The sequence below is a fragment of the Pristiophorus japonicus genome, chromosome 14 (genome assembly GCF_044704955.1).
Source record: "Pristiophorus japonicus isolate sPriJap1 chromosome 14, sPriJap1.hap1, whole genome shotgun sequence".
Classification (NCBI taxonomy): domain Eukaryota; kingdom Metazoa; phylum Chordata; class Chondrichthyes; family Pristiophoridae; genus Pristiophorus; species Pristiophorus japonicus.
In genome coordinates, this window is record NC_091990.1 from 31,764,422 (window position 1) to 31,788,456 (window position 24,035).

Below are 24,035 nucleotides of genomic sequence, written 5' to 3' on the forward strand. Positions count from 1 at the left end.
CAATGGGGCCAAGTTTCGGCCTGAGTTGCTCCTGTTTTTTTGGAGCAACTGGTTTAGAATGGAGTATCTTAAAAATTGCAATTCTCGGCATTTAGTTTGCTCCAGTTCTAGTCAGTTAGAACAGTTTCAGTTTGGAACAGATTTTTTTTTTCAAAAGGGGGCGTGTCCGGCCACTTACGCCCATTTTGAAAGTTTAGGCAGTGAAAATTTACTCCAAACTAACTTAGAATGGAGTAAGTGTAGATTTTTGTACGCTCAGAAAAACCTTGTCTACACTTAGAAAATCAGGCAGAAGTTACAAATCAGGCATAGGGAATGGGCGGGGGAGGGGGGTGGTTTAAAGGGAAGTTTACAAACATTAAACACTTCAGTTTTACAAATAAAGAGCCATCATCAATAATAAATGATAAATACATCAATAAATCAACCAATAAATCAATCAAAAAAAAATAATAAAAAAATCAAAAACATTTAAAAATAAATAAATAAAAATGTTCTACTTACCAACTGCAGCACCGGGAGTCCTCCAACAACATTCTGGGATGGCCCCCCCCAGTGTCTCTATCTCTCTGTCTGTCTGTGTGTGTGTCTCTCACTCTCTGTCTGTCAGTGTCTGTGTTTCTGACAGCGACGGGAGGGGGGTGGAGGAGGGGGAGGGAGAGGGGGAGGAAGGAGGAGGGAGGTGGGGGGGAGAGGGGAGGAGAGGGGAGGAGGAGAAGGGGGAGGAGGAGGAGAAGGGGAAGGGGGGAGGAGGAGAAGGGGGGAGAGGAGAGGGGGGAGGGGGAGGAGAAGGGGGGGAGAGGGGAGGGAGGGAGAGGAGAGAGGAGGGAGGAGGGAGGGAAGGAGAGAGGAGAGAGGAGGGAGGGAAGGAGAGAGGAGAGAGGAGAGAGGAGGGAGGGAAGGAGAGAGGAGAGAGGAGGGAGGGGAGGAGAGAGGAGAGAGGGAGGGAAGGAGAGGGAGGGAGGGAAGGAGAAGGAGGGAGGGAAGGAGAGGGAGGTAGGGAGGGAAGGAGAGGGAGGGAGGGAGGGAGGGAAGGAAGGAGAGGGAGGGAGGGAAGGAGAGGGAGAGAGGAAGGAAGGAGAGGAAGGAGAGGGAGGGAGGGAAGGAGAGGGAGGGAGGGAGGGAGGGAGGAATGGAAGGAGAGGGAGGGAGGGAGGGAAGGAGAGGGAGGGAGGGAAGGAGAGGGAGGGAGGGAAGGAGAGGGAGGGAAGGAGGGAGGGAGGGAGGGAGAGGGAGGGAGGGAGGGAGGGGAGAGGGAAGGAGAGGGAAGGGAGGGAAGGAGGAGAGAGGGAGGGAGGAAGGAGAGGGGGGGAAAGAAGGAGAGGGGGGGGAGGAAAGGAGAGGGGGGGGAGGGAAAGAGAGGGGGGGAGAGAAGGAGAGGGGAGGGGGGGAGGGAAGGAGAGGGGAGGGGGGGAGGGAAGGAGAGGGGAGGGGGGGAGGGAAGGAGAGGGGAAGGGGGGAGGGAAGGAGAGGGGATGGGGGGAGGGAAGGAGGCTGAACGACCGGGCTCAAGACTTCGGGCTGGATTTACAGGTAGGTGGCATCGGGTCTTGGGTCCGGGCCCAGGGGGGGGGGGTCGCGGAGATCGGGGTGGGGTGTGGGTCGCGAAGGTCGAGGGTGGAGGGGGCGAGTGTCTCGGAGGTCGGGGGGGGAGGGAGAGAGCCGCGGAGGTCGGGGGGGGGGGGAGAGAGCCGCGGAGGTCAGGGGGGTGGGGGGGAGAGTCGCGGAGGTCAAGTCGCCGGCGGGGGGGGGAGCGTATGTCGAGTCGCTGGGGGGGGGGAGGGAGGGGCGGCGGGATGGGGGGCGAACGGGGGTCGGGTTGGGTCCGGAGAGCGGGAGTCAAGTCAGGTCGGAGGTGAGCCTTATCCACGCAGCCCCAGTGAGGCCATTCGGCCAGGACTAGGGGCTGCGTGCTTCGGGCCCCTCCCACAGTTTTGGGCGCCTGGAGCTACTGCACATGCGCGCCCACTGTAGCGCGCATGTGCAGAGGTCCCGGCACTGTTTTCAGCGCAGGGACCTGGCTCCACCCCCCACAGCTCATGCTGCACCGCTCCCAGCTCCAGAGGACCTGCAGGGAGCCGGAGAATAGGTGAGTTTTTTTTAGTCGCACTTTGTGGCGCGAAAAACGGGCGTCCAGGTCCGGGCTGCACCGTTTTTGTCGCGGCCCGAAACTTGGGCCCAATGTTCCCAATGTTGGGGAAGTCCAGAACCAGGGGTCACAGTCTAAGGATAAGGGGTAAGCCATTTAGGACCGAGATGAGGAGAAACTTCTTCACCCAGAGAGTGGTGAACCTGTGGAATTCTCTACCACAGAAAGTTGTTGAGGCCAATTCACTAAATATATTCAAAAAGGAGTTAGATGTAGTCCTTACTATTAGGGGGATCAAGGGGTATGGCGAGAAAGCAGGATTGGGGTACTGAAGTTGCATGTTCAGCCATGAACTCATTGAATGGCGGTGCAGGCTCAAAGGGCCGAATGGCCTACTCCTGCACCTATTTTCTATGTTTCTATGTTTCCCTGGACCAACAGTGGGAGGTGAAATTCCAGGAGTTAAAGGAGGGTGCTAAGGATTTGTCTGGTTCCTTGACATATAGGTCAGAGTACTATTTTTATTAATTGTCTGGATTCAGGGGTTGGCAGCACAATTTGTAAATTTGCAGATGAGACCAGGATCTGTGCGAGTGCTAGAACTATAGAAGAGTCTCGTCTGATTCAGGCAGATCTTAATGTATTGGAAGACTGGGCACATGACTAGAAAATGATGTAGAACTAAGATAAGTTCAGTGTTATGCAGGTGGGCAGGGCAAATCTCAACATTGATACACCCTCCAGGGAAAGGCATTAAAGATGGCGGAGAAAGAGATTTTGGCATTCTAGTGCATACATCCTTAAAGGTACACGAGCAATGCCGTGCAACATAGCTAGAGCAAACAGACTGTTGGAGTGTAACCATAGGACAAGTGAGTATAAGACGAGGCGTACTGTTTTATCCTTGTACAAGACTTTAGTCAGGCCGCACTTGGAGTACTGTGTCCAATTTTGGTCTCCTCACATGGTGGGTGATATTGAGGCTCTGGAAAGGGTGCAGAAGAGGGCCACTCGACTAATTCAAAGTCTAAAGCATCTTAGTTATCAAGATAGGTTAAAAGAGCTGGGACTCTTTACCTTAGAGCAGCGTAGACTTGGGCGGGGGGGGGGGCGGGGGGCGGTGGGTATGATTGAGGTTTATGATTATGAAGGGAAGAGACAGTGTTCCAGCTGACCATTTATTTCAATTGAATAGATTAGGCAGGACAAGGGGCACAAATTTAAGTTGTATAAGGCTAGATCGAGGTTAGATGTCAGGAGGTGGTTCTTTTCACAGAGAATAGTAGACCTCTGAAACAAGCTGCCCTCTCATGTGCCGGATGCAGACTCGCTGAATTCCTTCAAGCAAAAGCTGGACTTGTTTCTGGGTGCGGTGGAGATTAACTCTTACAGAAGGTAGGTACTGCAGGGAACTTAATGGCCAGAGTGATCTCCTGGACTAGTTTAAATCGTCTAGATGGGTCGGAGAGGAATTTCCCAGATTTTTTTCCTCAAATTGGCCTGGGTTTTTTATCTGTATTTCTGCCTCTCCCAGGAGATCACATGGTTTTGGGTGGGGTAGAGTATATAAGTTGTGATACATACAAGGTATCGCAATTGTGTGGGACAGGCTTGATGGACCAAATGGTCTTTTCCTGTCTGTCATTGTTCATATGTTCGTATAGTTGTCAGGTTACCAAAACACAGCTTTCTTACATTCTTTAGCTGACATTTATTCCTTCACCAGAACTTACTGAGCGCATAGCAATGTATAAATATACTTTAGACCAGACAGATGAGAAGTTGGAGTACATTCAGTTGGGAGCGTCACACGTGAGATAATCGTGCCTTCAGTCCCAAGCATGAGATCCTAAAAGGGTTTTTTCTATATTTATATTTAACATAGATGACATAGAAATTACTATTGGTGATAATAGTAGATAAATGCTTAACACAATCATCCTCATTTAAAATAAACAGCATAACACGCTGTTACCCCCACGATAAGTTTGTCAGGAAAGCACAGATTAGAGAAGGGAGGCAGAAAGGCAATGATATTTATGCTCATAGTATCTCTGCGGAGAAGGGTCCTGTTGCTCACACTGCCTGTAGCAGCCAGTTGCCCAACTTCTATAGCAGCTTCTCCTGGTTGTGCTGCATTATGTGTAACATCCTGACCTGGAAATGGACTGAAGACCTTATCCACAGCCTTAAGCCTTAAGCACCTGCATACTCTTAATTCCCACACCCGGGCTCCACACATTTGACCCCAGCATCCACTTCCAGCTCAGTACATACTGGCGGCTATACTGCTGTGTGCCCTGGCCTTTGAAAAATGTTAAGGTACAGAAGGTGACAAGCAAAAGAGGGAGGCAATAGAAGGAAGGAATAATTACTAAAAGAAAAAAAAAATGAGAAATTGATTCAAAGATAGATACTGAGACAACCACAAGGGGAAAAATGTGACAGGCAGGGATGGGGTGAGAGTGAAAATAAACAGAAATTATAGAGAGGGAGAAAGAAAAATTATGGAGTGGGAGCGACGCAGAGAGACAGAGGCAGAAAGGAGACACACAATATTTTTGGATTTGGTTTTGTTAGTGACCAATGCATTTATTATACATTTATTTCAATAAAAAGATGGTCATTGCTCCGACCCATTTTAATTTTAGTGGTTTTCTGCACAAAGGGTCTTGCCCTTTACCTGGGTCTCTCTATGCAAAAGTTTTGAAAGTATCTGGCGTGCTTTAACAACACAAACAAATGCAAGACAATCTTTTTTTAAAGTTAGTAATTTCCTGCTGTCTTCTGATCTTGGGGCGGAGTTAGGGATTGACAACCAGCTGTAGAGAAACAAAGTAGCCACTAATGCTTTAACACCATCAAAAAACAGATGAATTGGTCATTCATCTCATTGGTGTTTGTGGAACTTTTTTTTTGCGTCTGCGCACATACAGAGGACATAGACGTACGAAAGCATGGGCCTACGCTAAACATCCGTAAGACAAAGGTCCTCCACCAGCCTGTCCACACTACACAGCACTGTCCCCCAGTCATTAAGATCCACGGCGCAACCTCGGACACCATGGACCACTTGTCATATCTCGGGAGCCTCCTATCAACAACAGCAGGCATCGACGACGAGATCCAACACTGCCTCCAGTGCGCCAGTGCAGCCTTCGGCCGCCTGAGGAAAAGAGTGTTCGAAGACCAGGCCCTCAAAACTGCCACCAAGCTCACGGTCTACAGGGCTGCAGTAATACCTTCCCTCCTGTATGGCTCAGAGACATGGATCATGTACAGCAGCCACCTCAAGTTGCTGGAGAAATATCACCAACAATGTCTCCACAAGATCCTACAAATCCCCTGGGAGGACAGGCGTACCAACATCATCCAGGCTAACATCCCCAGCATTGAAACACTGACCACACTTGATCAGCTCCGCTGGGCAAGCCACATAGTTCGCATGCCAGACACAAGACTCCCTGAGCAAGTGCTCTACTTGGAGCTCCTTCACAGCAAACAAGCCAAAGGTGGGCAGCGGAAACACTACAAGGACACCCTCAAAGCCTCCCTGATAAAGTGCGACATCCCCACTGACACCTGGGAATCCCTAGCCCAAGACCACCCTAAGTGGAGGAAGTGCATCCGAGAGGGCGCTGAGCACCTCGAGTCTCAACACTGAGAGCATGCAGAAATCAAGCGCAGGCAATGGAAAGAGCGTGCGGCAAACCAGTCCCACCCACCCCTTCCCTCAACGACTATCTGTCCCACCTGTAACAGAGTCTGTGGCTCCCGTGTTGGACTGTTCAGCCACCAAAGAACTCACTTCAAGAGTGGAAGCAAGTCTTCCTCGATTCCGAGGGACTGCCTATGATGTTGATGATGATGCTTGTGGAACTTTGTGGTGTGCTAACTGGTTGTTGTGTGTTATGCCATAGCAACTGTGACTCCACTGTAAAGCACTTTGGGTGTTCCAGAAGACACAGAGTGATTAATAATATAAATCTTTCTTTGTTTAATTGAGTTAAGAGGATATCTCCAAGAGCTATTACCACTAATTGACCTTGGAACCTATTGGCAGCAACTAGACCTTGTAGCCTTAGAGGTATGTAGCTCCACTTTAGCAGAGGGACTAATACATGGTGCATTACTTCGTATAAATCTCCTGTCCTTATCAAACAGCAAACTCATCCAACGTCCCATGAGCATTAACGGGGGAGATCATTGGTTTTATGATAAATACATTTTAAAAAACAAAATGTTTGCATTCGAAAATGATAAGTAGGTGTCTGCACTTTAGAAATAAAGGCTTAACCTCTTGCCTCTGCGTTGAGCGAGATTAAACGGTTTGCAGAAGCCTGTCACAAACAGATTAGTACTTACTCAAGGCTTCCGACCTTCTGGCAAACATGGGAAAATTAGAAGCACAAACAGTTGATGTATACACAAATAATAGAAACTGGTCTCTAAAGATCTATACATTTTGCTAATGACACACTCTTACGGGTTATTCAATTTCACATCTTCATTATATTGGAAAATTCCACAACAAAGATGACAGTTTTTGCATATGGCTTTTGATATCAGAATTAGCATCTTGAGCTGCATCCCTCAAGCAGAGATTTTCAAGTGAAATACATAAATTGCTTGTTCACAGACACCCTTCGTCTGAACAACTCAGAATTTTAGTAAGGAACTCGAGCACATAAATCTCGGCTGACACTCCAGTGTAGTGCTGAGGGACGACTGCACTATCGGAGGTGCCGAATTTCGGAAGAGGCGTTAATTAGAGGCCCCATCTGCCTTCTCAGAAGGACGTAAAAGATCCCATGGCGTTATTTAAAAGAACAATAAGAGAATTATCCCAGTGTCCTGGCCAATATTTATCTCTCAATCAACATAACAAAAAAAGTTTATCTGGTCATTATCATATTGCTGTTTGTGGGAGTTTGCTGTGCGCAAATTGGCTGTCGCATTTCCCACATTACAATAGTGACTACACTCCAAAAGTACTTCATTGGCTGTAAAGCATTTGAAACGTTCGGTGGTCGTGAAAGGCGCTATATATAGGATTACATAGGATATACGGAACAGAAACAGGCCGTTCGGCCCAACCAGTCCATGCGGCATTTATGCTCCACTCGAGCCTCCTCCAGTCTTTCCTCATCCAAATCTATCAGCATAACCCTCTATTCCCACCTCCCTCATATGCTTATCTAGCCTCCCTTAAATTCATCAATACTATTTGCTTCAATCACTCCCTATGGTATCGAGTTCCACATTCTCTCCATTCTTTGGGTAAAGAAGTTTCTTCTGAATTCCCCATTGGATTTCTTCGTGACTATCTTATATTGAAGGCCTTTAGTTATGCTCTTCCCCACAAGTGAAAACATTCTCGCTGTAACCACTCTTTCAAAACCTACCATAATTTTAAAGATCTCAATTAGGTTACCCCTTGGCCTTCTTTCTTCAAGACAAAAGGGACCCAACCTGTTCATCCTTTCCTGATATGTATACCCTCACATTTCTGGTATCATCCTTGCAAATCTTCTCTGCACCCTCTCCAGTGACTCTGTATCCTTTTTATAATATGGCGACCAGAACTATACGCAGTGGTCTAACCAAGGTTCGATACAGGTTTAGCATAACTTCCCTACTTTTCAATTCTATACCTCTTAGTGCTTGGTTTGCTTTTTTTTATGGCCTTGCTAACCTGTTTCGCAACTTATAAATGTAAATCTTTCTTTTAGGTCTTTTACCTCCACAGTTGCTGCAAGATCTATGTGTATGCCCAGGCATCCCTGGAGAGGGAGCTCTCAATGCTGCTTGAGGCTTTCCACAACCGGTGGGCACCGGAGGGGCAGGAGTAAATCGTGGATGCACAAAAAAACATTTTGATTTAGTTCCACATATAATTTGAAGTTATTGCAGCTTTAAAAGGGGTTTTCTTTCCAGTAAATTGAATTAAACCTATCCGCCTCTTTACCTCTCTTTCCTCCTTTAAGACTGTCATGTATGTATGCTTCGGTTTACTAGCCACCAGGTGGCGCCACTGTCGGAGGTCATTAGGCTGTGCGCACGTGTGTGCGGCCCAGGTATAAAAGGCCAGCCATCTTGTAATGTAATCACTTTGGGCCCGAATACAGTAGAGCCAGGTTTGTACCTGTTCGGAGGTTACAGTTTTCAGTCTATTGAGTTATTGCATACACAACAGTTGGCGACGAGGTAACAAGAACTTTCGCATGCAAAAATGAACATAGTTGGAATTCTGGAGTGATTCGGGGAGGGAGAAGATTAGGCAGACTTTGTAGCCCGCTTGAACCAGTACTTCGTGGCCAACAAAATGGAGAAAGAGGCAGATGCTGTTCGGTGATGGGCAGTCCTCCTCACAGTTTGCGGTCCGAAAATCTATAGACTCAAAGAATCTCCTCTCACCCTTAAGTCCAACGGATAAGGACTATGAAACAGTGTGTGCTCTGGTACGTGACCATCTCAAACCAGATGAAGGCATCATCATCTCAAGATATCGATTCTATACGCACGTTCATTCTGAGGGCCAGGATGTATCGGAATTCGTTGCTGACCTAAGATGTCTGGACCATGTAAGTTTGAAACTGCATTGGCAGACATGCTGCAGGACTACTTTGTAATCAGCATCAACCACGAGGTGATCCTGTGTAAGCTACTGGCGGCGGACCCAATCATGCATGACAACGGACAAAAGCTTAAAGCAGATATAATTGAAAAATCGGAACTCAGCAAGTACTGTAAACAAGATAGTATCGTCGTTTGGCAGAGCTGCATATGGCAGGGCCTACCTGACTGCGTACCCGAAACCTGTGGCTGCTCAAAGTCCGCCAACGGAAATGAATCTGATATCACCATGTTGGCATTGTGGGGGAAATCATCGGCATCAGTGTAGGTTTAAACAGTACATTTGTAAAGGCTGTTCGAGAGTGGGGCATCTCCAGCGCATGTGTCTGCAAGTGAGCAAGCGTGCTGTGACACACCACATGGAGGATGACGACCAGTCTAGCGCGGATCCGGATATGCAATCCAAGATACCAGAGGAGGAAGTGTATGGACTGTATTCGTTCCGAACAAAGAGCCAACTGATAATGATTAATGTAAAACTTAATGGTGTGCCGGTGTCGATGGAATTGGACACGGGTGCAAGTCAATCAATAATGAGCCAGAGGACATTCGACAGGCTGTGGGATACTAAGGCTGTGAGGCCTAAGCTGAATCCAGTCAATGCCAAGTTGCGTATGTACGCTAAAAAACTCATAACAGTGATTGGCAGTGCAGTAATCAAGGTGTCATATCATGGTGCGGTTCATGATTTACCGTTATGGAGTGTTCCAGGCAATGGTCCAACGCTGTTCGGCAGGTACTGGTTAGAAAAAAATCAAATGGAACTAGAACGAGATCAAACGTTGGAGGATGATACTCCATGTGCTCAAGTGCTGAGCAAGTTCCCCTCGCTGTTTCAATCAGGCATCGGCAATTTCACGGGAGCCAAGGTGAGGATCCACGTGGACTCAGATGCAAGACCCATCCATCATAAAGCTCGGTCAGTTCCATACATGATGAGGGAGAAGGTCGAAATCGAACTGGACAGACTCCAACGTGATGGGATCATATCACCGGTTGAATTTAACGAAAGGGCCAGCCCCATTGTTCCCGTGTTGAAAAGTGATGGCACTGTCAGGATTTGTGGAGACTACATGGATACGATCAATCGAGTTTCGAAACAGGATCAATACCCGTTACTGAAGGCTGATGACCTGTTTGCAACGTTAGCCGGGGGCGGGGGAAGTTGTTCACAAAACTGGATCTGACGTCGGCCTATATGACACAGGAACTGATCAACACGTTGAAGAAACTTACATGCATCAACACTCATGAAATGACTGTTTATCTACAACAGGTGTCCTTTTGGAATTCGCTCGGTTATAGCCATATTTCAGAGGGACATGGAGAGTTTACTGAAGTCCATCCCCAGAACCGTCGTGTTCCAAGATGACATCTTGGTCACAGGTCGTGATACCGCCGAACATCTTAACAACCTGGAAGAGGTTCTACATCAGCTGGACAAAGTGGGACTCAGACTGAAATGCTCGAAGTGCATCTTCTTGGCACTGGAAGTCGAATTCCTGGGTAGGAAAATTGCTGTTGACAGTATCAGGCCTACGGACTCGAAAACCAAGGCCATCAACAATGCACCCAGGTCTCAGAATGTGACGGAGCTGCGTTCGTTCCTTGGTCTACTCAACTACTTCAGTAATTTCTTACCTAGATTGAATACCTTATTAGAGCCACTGCACATGCTGCTAAGAAAAGGCGACAACTAGGTTTGGGGTGCATCTCAAGAAAGAGCTTTCACAAAAGCTTCCAATCTGCTTTGCTCTAACAAGCTGCTGGTACATTATGATCCGTGTAAGCGTCTAGTGTTGGCCTGTGATGCTTCGTCATATGGAGTTGGTTGCGTGCTCCAGCAAGCTAATGAGTCGGGCAAATTGCAACCTGTAGCATATGCTTCAAAAAGTTTGTCAAAGACGGAAAGAGCCTACAGCATGGTAGAGAAAGAAGCACAAGCCTGTGTGTATGGGGTTAAAAAGATGCATCAGTACCTGTTTGGTCTTCGGTTTGAACTGGAAACAGATCACAGGCCACTAATTTCATTGTTTTCGGAAAACAAAGGTATCAATACCAATACATTGTCCCACATCCAAAGGTGGGCGTTGACATTATCTGCCTATGATTATGTCATTTGCCATAGACCTGGCACTTAGAATTGTGCCGATGCATTGAGCCGTCTGCCGTTGCCCACACCGGAGGTGGAAACGCCATAAATCGGCAGACCTACTGTTAGTCATGGATGCTTTTGAAAGTGAAGGAACCCCTGTCACGGCCCAACAAGTTAAGACCTGGATCAGGCAGGACACAGCAGTACCTGTTCGGAGTTTACAGTATTCAGCCTATTGAGTTATTGCATACACAACAAAGACGCTCCTTAAAACCTACCTCTTTAACCAAGCTTTTGGTCATCTGCCTTAATTTCTTCTTTTGTGGCTCGGTGTCAAATTGATCTGTTTTGTATTGTAATATTGCTGTGAAGTGTCTTGGGACATTCCCTCAGGGGTACTGAGGGAATGATCAGCCATGATCTTATTGAATGGCGGTGTAGGCTCGAAGGGCCGAATGGCCTACTCCTGCACCTATTTTCTATGTTTCTATGTTTACTATGTTAAAGGCGCTATATAAATAAAAGTTATTATTATTATGACTGCTGACATCATGTCATCCAAATGACCATATTAAAAGAGGCAAGACCTGTTTTTATCCCCTTAAACTCTGCAAAGTGGGTACAGATGAAATGTAATTACTTTTACTTTTATAAATACAACATTTTGACACTTGGTTGATTTAGATGCAACAGTGATCACTTTTAGCATATGACAAACAAAACCATATTGCTAACATCAAAAAAGAAAAGAAAGACTTGCATTTATATAGCACCTTTCACGACCTCACGACATCCGAAAGTGCTTTACAGCCAATGAACTACTTTTTGAAGTGTATTCACTGTTGTAATGTAGGAAAGACAGCAGCTAATTTGTGCACAGTCAGCTCCCACAAACAGCAATGTGATAATGACCAGATAATCTGTTTTTTAATTATGTCGATTGAGATAATTGGCCAGGTCACCAGGGATAACTCCCTTGAACTTCTTCACATAGTGGCGGGGAATCTTTTACATCCATCGAAGAGAGCAGACAGGGGCCTTGTTTTTACATATCATCCAAAAGATGGCACCTGTGACAGTGCATCACTCCCTCCGTACTGAATTAATTTAAATAATTGCAACTGTGAATTTAATGAATGGGGTACCTTACAAAGGAACATCCAGTTGATACCTACAGAACAAGGAGCCCCTTTGAAACAGATTATTTGTCATTTAAATGCATCATTGAATTAATGTAGGCCACAGTCTCCTTGATTAACACTTTTTGGAACTATTGACTGTATGTTTTATTTTATATTAAAATGAATAGAATAGAATTTCAAAAGATGTGGAATTAATTTTCACAGTTAGCTAGTATCTTGATCTGTCAAAAAATATCAATGGAACTAAATGGTAAATCACAGCATGAAATAATAATTTTGTCGTTCTCTTGATCAGATTCAAACTAGTCAAAAATGAAAACAACATTATACATTTCATGTGAAAAGCCATTTTTTATGTTTTGAAAAGATTTCTAAAAGGCTTAACTGGTGTGTATGCTTTATTAGTGGTCAGTCAAAGTAGCCTCTGAAGGTCAATGTTGAAGGTCTTCCAATCCATTCATGACATCCTGAGGATAGATTATGGTTATTGCATTACAACAATGACAGTCCAACTACACAGTAGTGTCAGAGATACAAACAAGTCACGTTATCATGAAAGAAGACAATATAATTCACTTATGTGACATGTTGATTGTGCGTAATTAAGAAAGAAGAATAGCTGATGTGACATTAATAAACTACAAGTGAATGCATATCATTTTAATTTTCGGCGATAAGGATAATCACCAAAACATCTGCCTGGATTTTGCTGTGAGCAGCAAAGGAATGACTTTTGTCATTCACCTCGCGCACAGTTGCCCACAGACTTTTTGCGGGCTTGTCAGTGGAGACTTGCAGTCATCCGGTGTCTGATTCAGTGTGCTGCCCTCTACAGGAAATCTGTGAACAGGTAAAGCAACAGCGAAGCTCTTCAACCCAATTGGATTGAAGAATCCTCACTGAGCCATGCAGATTCTAAACCAGGAAATAAAAAACAAGGAAATATAAATTACATTTAAATCATGTACAGGAAGCAAAATAAAAATTGCGAAATATAGATGGGATTAAGGGAGAGATAAAAAAGACAAACAGAAAATGTAAAAAAATATTTTTTTTAAATCTGCAACATTAATTTTCATCTGCGGGAATGAGCCTCCACACTTGTAAAATTAATTTTTCAGAGCCAGAGAGGTCATTCAGCAGTAATTATTAATTATTATACAATTAAAAACTCACTTACTCCTGAATATACCAGCCCTAACTTTTTCAGCCATTTCTAGTGTGGAACTAGTAGGCAAGTACCCCAACTTCACGCCATTACTGTGATTTCAGTGCTGAGTCTATCGACGAGTAATGTAACAGCGCACCCTGTGGAGTAGCAGGGTATCTCTGACAGTAACTTCTGGATTTCCGTGTTTAACTGCGCATGTACAGACGCCGGAGATTGCTGTCAGATTTACCCTGAAATAACGACGAGCACCGACAGCCTCATCATTATTATTACAGCAAAATCTGGGCCCATTATGTTCGGTACATTGGGAGAATAGAAATTGATAATGTTCCTACAGTCAGAAATGCCTGTAAGAGACACTTACAGCTGTTTGATTCTCTTGGCTCTGCCCCGTACCAAAAAACTACTACTATGTTCTCGTTCCAGCAAAGGACGCAAGGAGGCAAAGTACCTCCTATAATGTTGTTAGAAACACAGAAGAGTTCAAGAATTAGCAAGCATGTGCACATGCTTATTCTCCTATCAGGCTGAAGTTAGGCTGAACAATTAAAGGATTAGAATTTTAAAAAGTGTTCTGCATAATTTCCCTTTGTGGATTTTTGTTAAAGATTTTAGCTTTATCTCCTGGCCTTTTGTTTTGTCAAGTCACTCTCTGCAAGTTTTGTCTCTTGGTCTCTCTAGTTGCAACAATCATCCTATTGCTCTTGTCTCTGCATAACTTGTTAATAAAGAAATGGATCTCAGATGGGCTGTTCAAGGAATATACAACCAGAGGTTCCACTTTGGTGTGTATCCAAAATGGTGAGCCTAGTATAAAAACAGCTTGTGCTACTTTAATATTTGAATTTAAAAAAATAAGTTAAGTTTTGGCAGCCAACCTATAATGTATGTACCCATGGGTATGCTCACAGGTTTGTGGAGCTGTTGCACTGTGAGTGGCTTAGCCAGTCATGTGATGTTCACAAGATGTAATAAAACCCCAGTTACTTGTGTCCTGATTCTCCACAATGAAGTGTTCAGTTGTGAACCTGGTGGATGAACTGGTAGGGTTCAGTTTGATTGTTAAACCTTTGCTAATAAACCAGCTGGTTCTTTAAGAACTCACAACTGCACTACACAAAGAACCCATGAAGCAAATACACTACACAACCCAATCCTGATCTCAGCCAACATCCACATGTCTGCCCTTCTAGCAGGGGACACTGGATAATGACCAGGAGCAGGAACTCTGGTTGATTTCTTCCTCCATAACTAGATGAGGTGGGTCACTAAGGTCAATTATTGCATCCCTGCCACTGCCCTAGCTTACATCAGCTAACTTAGCACAATCCAGGAATGTTGTCAGATTCATATGTGAGTAAAGCAATATGTTGGGCAAAGGACCATGGGGTACTTAATGCACATAGAAGCCTGCTCAGTAAGAATCAGTAAGAATCAACACATCTAGGCCAGAAAGAAGGGGAGAAAATTGGCAGAGAAAGTTGGTGAGCAAAATGTAAAAATAAATTAAGGAAGATTTAATATTAAGTGATAATATTGATGAATCATATCCTCTGTCTCATGAATCTTCACAAGGTGACTCCTTTCAGGAATATTCATTCAGTCTTCTAGTCTTTAGAGGAGGCAGCGGACCTGGGTGAGACCAGACAGGGAACTGAGTGAGAGCGGCGATAAAAGGGACGCGGAGCGCAGGTCCGAGATCGGAGGAGGCAGCGGACTTGGACGAGAATAGAGCAAGAGCAACGCAACACAGGCAGAATTCGAAAGAGTGACGTCAGAGTAGAAAAAGTGACGTCGGTGCAAGGGAAGGAGCTGATTGGTGAATAGCTGGTGAGTGTTTTTTGTTGAGTAGCTGGTGAGTGTTTTTTGTTAAGTTTTAAGTTTATTTCTGCTGGCTTAGTTCTTAATCTATTAAATAGAGGCATGGCAGGGCAGCTCAGTCCCATGGAGTGCACATCTTGTGCCATGTGGGAAGTCCTAGATGCATGGAGCCTGGACGACTACATGTGCAGTAGTGTTACCAGCTACAGCAACTCGAGCTCCCTGTTTCGGAGCTTGAGCGGCAGCTGGAGTCACTGCAGTGCATCCGCGAGACTAAGAATTTCGTGGATAGCAAGTTTCTAGAGATGGTCACCCCGCAGCTGAAAAGTGTGCAGGCAGAGAGAAACTGGGTGACCACCATACAGAAGAGAAGGACTAGGCAGGAATCCATCTCACTCTCTAACCAGTATTCTGTTCGGAGGACTGGTGATGGTGCCTCTGGGGAGTGCAGCCACAACCAAATCCACAGCACCATGGTGGCTCAGCTGCACGGTGGGGGGGGCGGAGGACAAAGAATGGAAGAGCAATAGTGGTTGGGTTTCAATAGTCAGGGGAGCAGACAGGCGCTTCTGTGGCCACAGACGTGACTCCAGGATGGTATGTTGCCTCCCTGGCGTCAGGGACAAGGATGTCAGCAAGTGGCTGCAAGACATTCTGGGAGGAGAGGGTGAAGGAGAGGGTGAACAGCCAGAGGTTGTGGTTCATATTGGTACCAATGACATAGATAGAAAGAGGGATGAGGTCCTGCAGGCAGAGTTTCGGGAGCTAGGAGAGAGATTAAAAATCAGGGCCTCAAAAAGGTAGTAATCTCTGGGTTACTGCAGTGCCACGTGCTAGAAATAGGAGGGTAAAGAAGATGAATGCGTGGTTGGAGAGATGGTGCAGGTGGAAGGGCTTTAGATCCCTGAGGCATTGGGACTGTTTCTGGGGGAGGTGAGGCCTATACAAGCCAGATGGGTTGCACCTCTACAGAGCCGGGACTAGTATCCTTGGCAGGAGGGTTTGAGGAGGGTTGAAACTAACTTGGCAGAGGAGTGGGAATCGGAGAATAGATTCAGTGGGGAGAGAAGCAAAGCTGGAATTGGGCAGCAGAAAGGTAGCAAGTGAATTTGGAAGACAGAGGAAACAAGGGCTGGAAAATAGATAACAAGGGAGTTTGGCACCACTAAATGGTATATACTTCAATGCACGGAGTATAGGGAATAAAGCAGATGAGCTGAGAGAACAGATAGACACTTGGGAGTACGATATTATTGCTATACTGAGACATGGCTGAAAGAAGGTCAGGTATGGCAGTTCAACATTCCTGGTTACAGGGGTTTTCAGGTGGGATAGAGAGGGGGGTAAAAAAAGGAGAGGGGGCGCAGTATTGATTAAAGAAACAATTACAGCTGTGAGAAGAGATGATAGGTTAGAGGGGTCATCAAACAAGGCTATATAGGCTGAATTAAAGAACAAAAAAGGGCGATCACACTATTGGGAGTGTACTATAGACCCCCAAACAGTCAGAGGGAGTTAGAAGAACAAATATATGGCAAATTGCTGTGAAGTGCAAAAACTATTGAGCTATAATAGTGGGGGATTTCAACTACCCTAATAGTAACTGGTAAAAAAGTAGTGTGAATGGTACAGAGGGTACGGAATTCCTAAAATGCATTCAGAAGAACTTCTTTATTCAGTATGTAACAAGTCCAACAAGGGAGGGGGCGGTTCTGGACTTGGTTTTGGAGAATGAAGAGGGGCCAGTCGAAGGGGTATCAATGAGAGAGCATTTTGGTGCTAGTGATCATAATTCAGTAAGATTTAGGGTAGTTATGGAAAAGGACAAAGGTGGGACAGGAAATAAAGTTCTAAATTGGGGTAAAGTCAATTTTGCTGAGCTGAGATGGGATTTGTCCAAAGTGAACTGGAAATGGCTACTTGATGGTAAATCAGTGTCAGAGCAGTGAGCAACATTCAAGGAGGAGATCCTGAGGGTGCAGAGCAAGTATGTTCCCTTAAAGAAAAAGGGTGGGACTAACAAATCTAGAACCCCTTGGATGTCAAGGGACATAGCGGGTAAGGTAAAGAAAAACAAGGAAGCATATGACAGATACCGAGAACCCAGTGCTGCAGAAATTCTAGACGAGTATAAAAAGGGCAGGGTGCAATTAAAAAATATATCAGGAAAGCAAAGACAGTGCATGAAAGGATGTTGGCAAGTAAAATCAGGGAAAACCCAAAGATGTTTTATAAATACATTAAGGGCAAGAGGATAACTAGAGAAAGAATGAGGCCTATAGAGACCATAAGGAAATCTATGTGTGGAGGCAGAAGGCGTGGGTATGATTCTTAATGAATACTTTGTATTGGTTTTCACAAAAGAGAGGGGTGATGCAGACTTTGCAATGAGGGAGGAGGAGTGTGAAATATTAGAGGAATAAACATAGTGAGAGAGGCGTTATTAAGAGGCTTAGCAGCTTTGAAAGTGGATAAAACCCCAGGCCCAGATGACATGTATCAAAGGCTGTTAAGAGAAGCAAAAGAGGAAATGGCAGAGGCTCTGACCATCATTTTCCAGTCCTCTCTGGCTTCAGGTGTGGTTCCAGGGAACTGGAGGAATGCTAAGGTTGTACCCTTGTTTAAAAAGGGAGAAAGGATAGACCGAGTAATTACAGGCCAGTCAGCCTTACCTCAGTGGTGAGAAAATTATTGAAAAAAGCCCCGAGGGACAGGTTAAAACTTCATTTAGAAAAACATGGATTAATCAAGGACAGTCAGCATGGATTTGTTAAGGACTGTCGTGTCTGACTAACTTGATTGAATTTTTCGAGGAGGTAACCAGGAGGGTCAATGAGGGCAGTGCATATGATGCAGTGTATATGGATTTTAGCAATGCTTTTGATGGCAGACTGGTCATCAACGTAAAAGCCCATGGGATCCAGGGCAAAGTGGCAAGTTGGATCCAAAATTAGCTCAGAGGCAGGAAGCAAAGGGTAATGGTTGATAGGTCTTTTTGTGTCTGGAAGGCTGTATCCAATGGGGTTCAGCAGGGCTCAGTGCTGGGTCCCTTGTTTTTTGTGGTATATATCAATGACTTGGACTTTAATGTTGGGGGTATGATTAAGAAGTTTGCAGATTATACTAAAATAGGCTGTGTGGTTAATAATGAAGAAGAAAGTTGTGGACTGCAGAAAGATATCAATGTACTGGTCAGTGGCAAATGGAATTCAATCTGGATAATTGTGAGGTAATGCATTTGAGGAGGTCTAACAAGGCAAGGGAATACACATTAAATGGTACGACACTGAAAAGTATAAAGGAACAAAGGGATCTTGGAGTGCAGGTCCACAGATCCCTGAAGTTAGCAGGCTAGGTAGATAAGGTGGCTAAGAAGGCATATGGAATATTAGCCTTTATTAGTCGAGGCATGGAATACAAGAGCAAGGATGTTATGCTTGAAATGTATAAAACACTGGTTAGGCTGCAGCTGGAGTACTGTGTGCAGTTCTTGTCACCATATTACAAGAAAGATGTGATTGCACTAGAAAGGGTGCAAATGAAATTTACAAGAGTGTTGCCTGATCTGGAGAATTTTGGCTATGAGGAAAGATTGGAGATGCTGTGTCTGTTTTCTTTGGAACAGAGGAGGCTGAGGGGAGACCTGATTGAAGTGTTTAAAATTATGAAGAACCTGGATAGAGTGGATAGGAAGGACCTGTTTCCCTTGGCAAAGGGGTCAACAACCAGGGAGCATAGATTTAAAGTAATTGGGGGTGGTATAGAGGAGATGTGAGGGGAAATTTCTATACGCAGAGGGTGGTGGGATCTGGAACTCATTGCCTGAAAGGGTGGTAGAGGCAGAAAGCCCCACCACATTTTTAAAATACTTGGATGTGCACTTAAAGTGCCTGCAGGGCTACGGACCAAGAGCTGGAAAGTGGGATTAGGCTGGATAGCTCTTGATCAGCCGGCGTGGACACGATGGGCCGAAATGGCCTCCTTCCTATGATTCTATGTTTCTATGATTCTGCCTCTGTTTGCAGTCCATACAAGGGTACTATTTTATAATTTTAGAAACTTGTTTACCAAATAGTGTACCATTCATACTGTCCCATACCTGATGCTGAATCTAGCACCATTCCTAATTTTAACCAGCTTTCAAAACTCAAATGAGCAGTGACTGAATATACTTTAAATTGAAGTTTAAGTGAAAAATCAAAATGGTGTAATGACATTAATTCCTACAGCAGGTAATTTCCTTTTAATCTCATAACTAAATGATGCTCGTCACTGCCATTACATAGATGCCATGTACATCACCTGGCATTTTCTGCCATTGTATAGACAATGCCACTTGGTTATTATCTGCCATTGCATAGAATTTTCATGTACATCACCTAGGTATTTTCTGCCAGTGTTTAGAGTTCCTCTATATATCAATGCATTTACTAACGATAACATTTCCACATTGCTAATAAGTTTGACAAATCACTTTATGTTCACTAACATTAGATACAATTCCATGTGAAGAATCACTTCCAGCGCACAATTACGACAGGAAATTCCTTATTCAAGCTTAAAGTATTCAAGCTATGGTTGAGCAGACTGTCAATCTGGTACTCCTCAGTCACATTTCACACACTGATTATTACTGCTCATATCTTGCATAATAATGTATTTAAAGGCCCCATGTTATCCTGTTTGAAGAATTGACATCAACAGCATGAAAGCACATGATAGTATCCTGTCAATGCCTGTTGAATGATTTCACACCCCACTCATGCACATTCCGGCAGTCTAAACATCCAGAATACCAAAGAGCAAGAGACACGCCTATTGTATGTTACAGTATTCATCTATACATGTATTAAGCCAATCAAATATGAAGTTGATATCTTTGATGAAATAAAACAAGTTTACATTTGTACCAGGCACTGATCTTATGAGTCATGGTATGCCATGGATAAGCCTTTCAGCTCACACAATGAGCAGTGATATAAACACTGACTTATACAAAGTGTAAAACCATTGAAGTTTAGAATTCAGAAGGAAGTCATTCGACCCATCATCTGTGCTGGTTCTTTGTGAGAGCAATCTAAAAGTAATCTCACTGTCCCGCAATCTCCCCAAAGTCTTGCATCTTCCTCTGCTTCAAGTGTTTTTTCCACTTTTCTCTTAAAAGATACAATGGTTTCTGTTTCAACTACGTCCTGTGGCAAAGCAATGCATGCTCCAAAAATCCTCTGTATAAAGAAATTTTTCCTAATTTCTCTCACTTCCTCAGTGACCATTTTAAGTTGATGGACCCTTGTCACTGATTCCTAACCAGAGTAAATAGTCTTTCCCTATTCACCTATCAAAGTTGTTCATATATTTAAGAATCTCAAATCTAATTTTAGCCTTCTCTGCTCCAATAAAGAAGAGAGTCACTATATCCTTTCTATAATGGGGCACCCAAAACTGCACACAGTACTCTAACTATGGCCTCACCATTGCCATGTACAAATGAATTAATGACTCTTTAGTCGTGTAGTCTGCAGCCCAATTTATAAAACCCAAAATGCACATTGTCTTTTGCACATTTGAGGAATTATGTATTTTAACTCCTAGGCCTCTATTCACCCACAACCTTCAGTGTACTCCCATTCGATGTTCTTTTTCTAAATGATATTCTCACATTTCTCCATATTAATTTACATCTGTCACCTGTCTGCCCATTCCACTACCTGTCTATTGTTTAACAAACCCCCTATTTTTGTGTCATCAGCAAATTTAGATATAATACTCTCTATGTCCAAGTCCAAATCATCTATATGTATTGAGAAGCGTATGTAGACCATGTATACTAACTGTATAGTCACATAAGGTGTGCCACCAGAGGGCACTGCATGGGAGACCTGAGGGTCACCTGCGTAGGTGTGCAGGGCCCAGTATAAAAGGCTGCTCACCGTGCTTGTGCCTCACTCTGGAGTTACAATGAATGGGACTACGGTCACAACAGCTCAAGTACAATACTAGACCTCGTGGAATCAATCATAAGAGTATTAAAGACATAACAGACCCAACATCAAGGCCTGGGGTGCAATTCATCTCCAAACCCATTCAAATGCTCATTTGTTCCCAGTCTACCAAAGAACTCTCTTTGCACGCTGCTACATTTCCTTTTATACCATAAGCCTGAGTGTTGCAACAAGTCTCCGGGGAGACACTTCTGAACATTCAGAAACACTACTTCTGCTGAATTTCATTTATATATCCATCTTTATTATGATGTCTTCAAAAAAAAAATCATTTGTCAAGCACAACTTGTTTGTAAGAAATCCATGCTGGCTGTTCTCGATTATCCCATGCATTTCCAAATGCTCACTAATTTGATCTCAAATTTTGGTCTTAAAGACTTTGTCCATTAGTGACATTAGAATAACTAATCTATCCTTCTCTCCCTTCTCATACAAAGGTGATATAATGGTTACCCTCCAGTCCTCCAATACAATTTGCATATTTAAAGAGAATTGGAAAATTGTAGTGAGCGCCTCCACTAGTTCCTCTTGAAACAGCCGAGGTCGCATGCCATCAGACTTATCCACCTTCAGTTCTCTAATCTTTTTCAGAACCGATTGCTTTTCTAATTATCTCTAGGAATTGTTCAACATCCTCTTCTAGTACCTACATTCTCACCACCAACCTCATTTATAAACACTGACATACCTAAGTTTCCTCTTTCATCCCCACGGTCCTACCTTCTGCTAAACTATTATTTTACTTTAAATACACTTAAAAAAGCCCTAATTAAGCCCTTTATATTATCTATTGGTCTTTTCTCGTGTTCCATTTTAGCTTTTCTAATGTTCTTTTTTACCTCCCCATTACATTCTTGATGCATTATTTTCTTCAGTATTGTCAATCTTAGTTTTATCATATGTCTCCCTTTTAAGTTCAAGGTTAGTTTTAATCTCTCTATTTATCCATAGGATTACATGCTTTGATATGTACTTTTTGTCTTATATGAACATATTTTATACTTTATCGCATATTTGAAGATACCCCACAGCTGATCTGTCTTGTTTGCTAACTTCAAAGCGAACAGATGTCAGACATGAGTATTATAACAATATGAACTGCTCCATAGTAATCGGGACTCTGCCACCTAACATGTTTATTCGTGTTTTAAAATTCATATACCACAGCGGGCAGCCATGTATATTCTATTCATATTACTCATGGCACATCACCAAGAGCAGTGCATGGAAATATACATTCCATAAACACCACCAATATTACTGAACACACCATGGCCAACCATTTACTGTCTGAAGATAGGCATGACTGATGCTTACAATCGGCTGAAGCACAAATATTACAAGCGACTCACTTTTTATGAGCAAAAGAAAGACTTGGATGTATATAGTGCCTTTCATGACCACTGGATGTCCCAAAGCACTTTACAGCCAATGAAGCACCTTTGAAGTGTAGTCACTGTTGTAATGTAGGAAACGTGGCAGCCAATTTGCACACAGCAAGCTCCCACAAACAGCAATGTGATAATGAACAGATAATCTGTTTTAGTGATGTTGATTGAGGGATAAATATTGGCCAGGACACCAGGGATAATTCCTCTGCTCTTCTTCGAAACAATGCCATGGGATCCACCTGAGAGAGCAGATGGTTTAACGCGTTATCCGAAAAACGGCACCTCCGACAGTGCAGCACTCCTTCAGCACTGCACTGGTGTTCAGTCTAGATTTTTGCCTCAAGTCCCTGGAGTGGGACTTGAACCTTCTGAGAGTGCTACCCACTGAGCCACAGCTGACACTTAATAATCAAGGAACATCAGTCCTTCAAGTTGTGAAATATCACACATCAACTGCATGCAGATCCACCATGACAGATCCACCATGACAGGTCCAGCAATGAGCGGAATGATGCCCCCGTCACTTTGTACCAATGTAAGAAAAGTAATGGACAGACGCACACACCTTTAAACCGAACAAAGTTTAACTTTCATCGTTAAGTAACATCACCTGAGCCTCTCAGTGAGATTGCTGCAGTTTAAACACTCAGTGTACCTGTCACTATTCTTATTTCAAGAGTCATTTCACCAATTTTATGAGATTGCAACAGTTCGAACAGCAAAAACAATCTCCACCTTCTCACACAACGCATAAAAACATTGGGGAAATCACACCTCTCCCCTCCAGAGGAACTTTCCTCACTCAATGATCCAAACAGCATTCGGTTCGTGCCTTTAGTTCAATCTCCCCAACATTCCTCGGTGCAGTTTTGTCGCTCACAACAAACCCCATAAAGCTCACTGTCTTTACCTGTCCCTTTCCCGGGCACCTCCAACTTCAAGTGCTGCCGCCCGGGGCTTTCAGTCCAGCCACTCGCTCGCTCCCACCAGCTGTCCCGGTCGGAGTCCTTCGCCCCCTGTCCCTGCTGTCGGAATGCCGATCGCCAGAGGTACGATGACTTTGCGATTGGGGTTAAACGCGGCTTCCACCCTTCCCCATGACGATGTTGCAACGACTCTGACCCAGCCCGACGGGTTCGGCAGCTTTTCCGACTCGACAGGTGATCACAAGCCACGCAGTTGGAACCCAATCCTGCCTGTCGGATCCCTCCAGTGACTCCTCTACAGCTACCCACACGCTTCACGCTGTTGGGGGGAGGATTTTAGTTAGTGCCCTCTCCTGTTTGTCCTTAAAAACGCCTTTCACCACCCCAGGACGTCCCAATGTGTTTTACAGCCAGTGAAGTATCTGTGGGATAGCTCCGTGCCCTCCTCAATCCTTTCGACGATGAATATGGCCAATTATCTTGAAGCTCCGTTCATTTCTCTAGTTCCACATAATATCGAGCAGCCTCAGAAGTCTAAAAATCAATCCTCTTTAATGTGATCTCCAATTAAATGGAGCACCAAAGGTTAATTCCAGTTTCACAGTACAGGAATGTTAAGATACTCGTATTTGCAATTGCACTGAATAGGCCATTGTGTTCGGATAACTAAACAATGAGTGCCCCAGTCTGTGTATTTTCATGCTGGTAAGGCAATAATCATTGATTGAGTTCTAAAAGATCATTTATAAAAAAAATATTTAC

At 44.2% G+C, this 24,035-nt stretch overlaps 1 protein-coding gene across 1 annotated transcript in view; it reads right to left on the minus strand.

Annotated features, from left to right (window-relative positions):
* Positions 1-23,491, minus strand: part of ncmap (non-compact myelin associated protein) — a 98,677-nt gene extending 75,186 nt beyond the window's left edge. Inside the window, exon 1 of the mRNA XM_070898461.1 lies at positions 23,258-23,491. The gene's annotated coding sequence lies outside the window, so the exon portion shown is untranslated. The remainder of the gene's footprint in view (positions 1-23,257) is intronic.
* Positions 23,492-24,035: the final 544 nt, after the last annotated feature.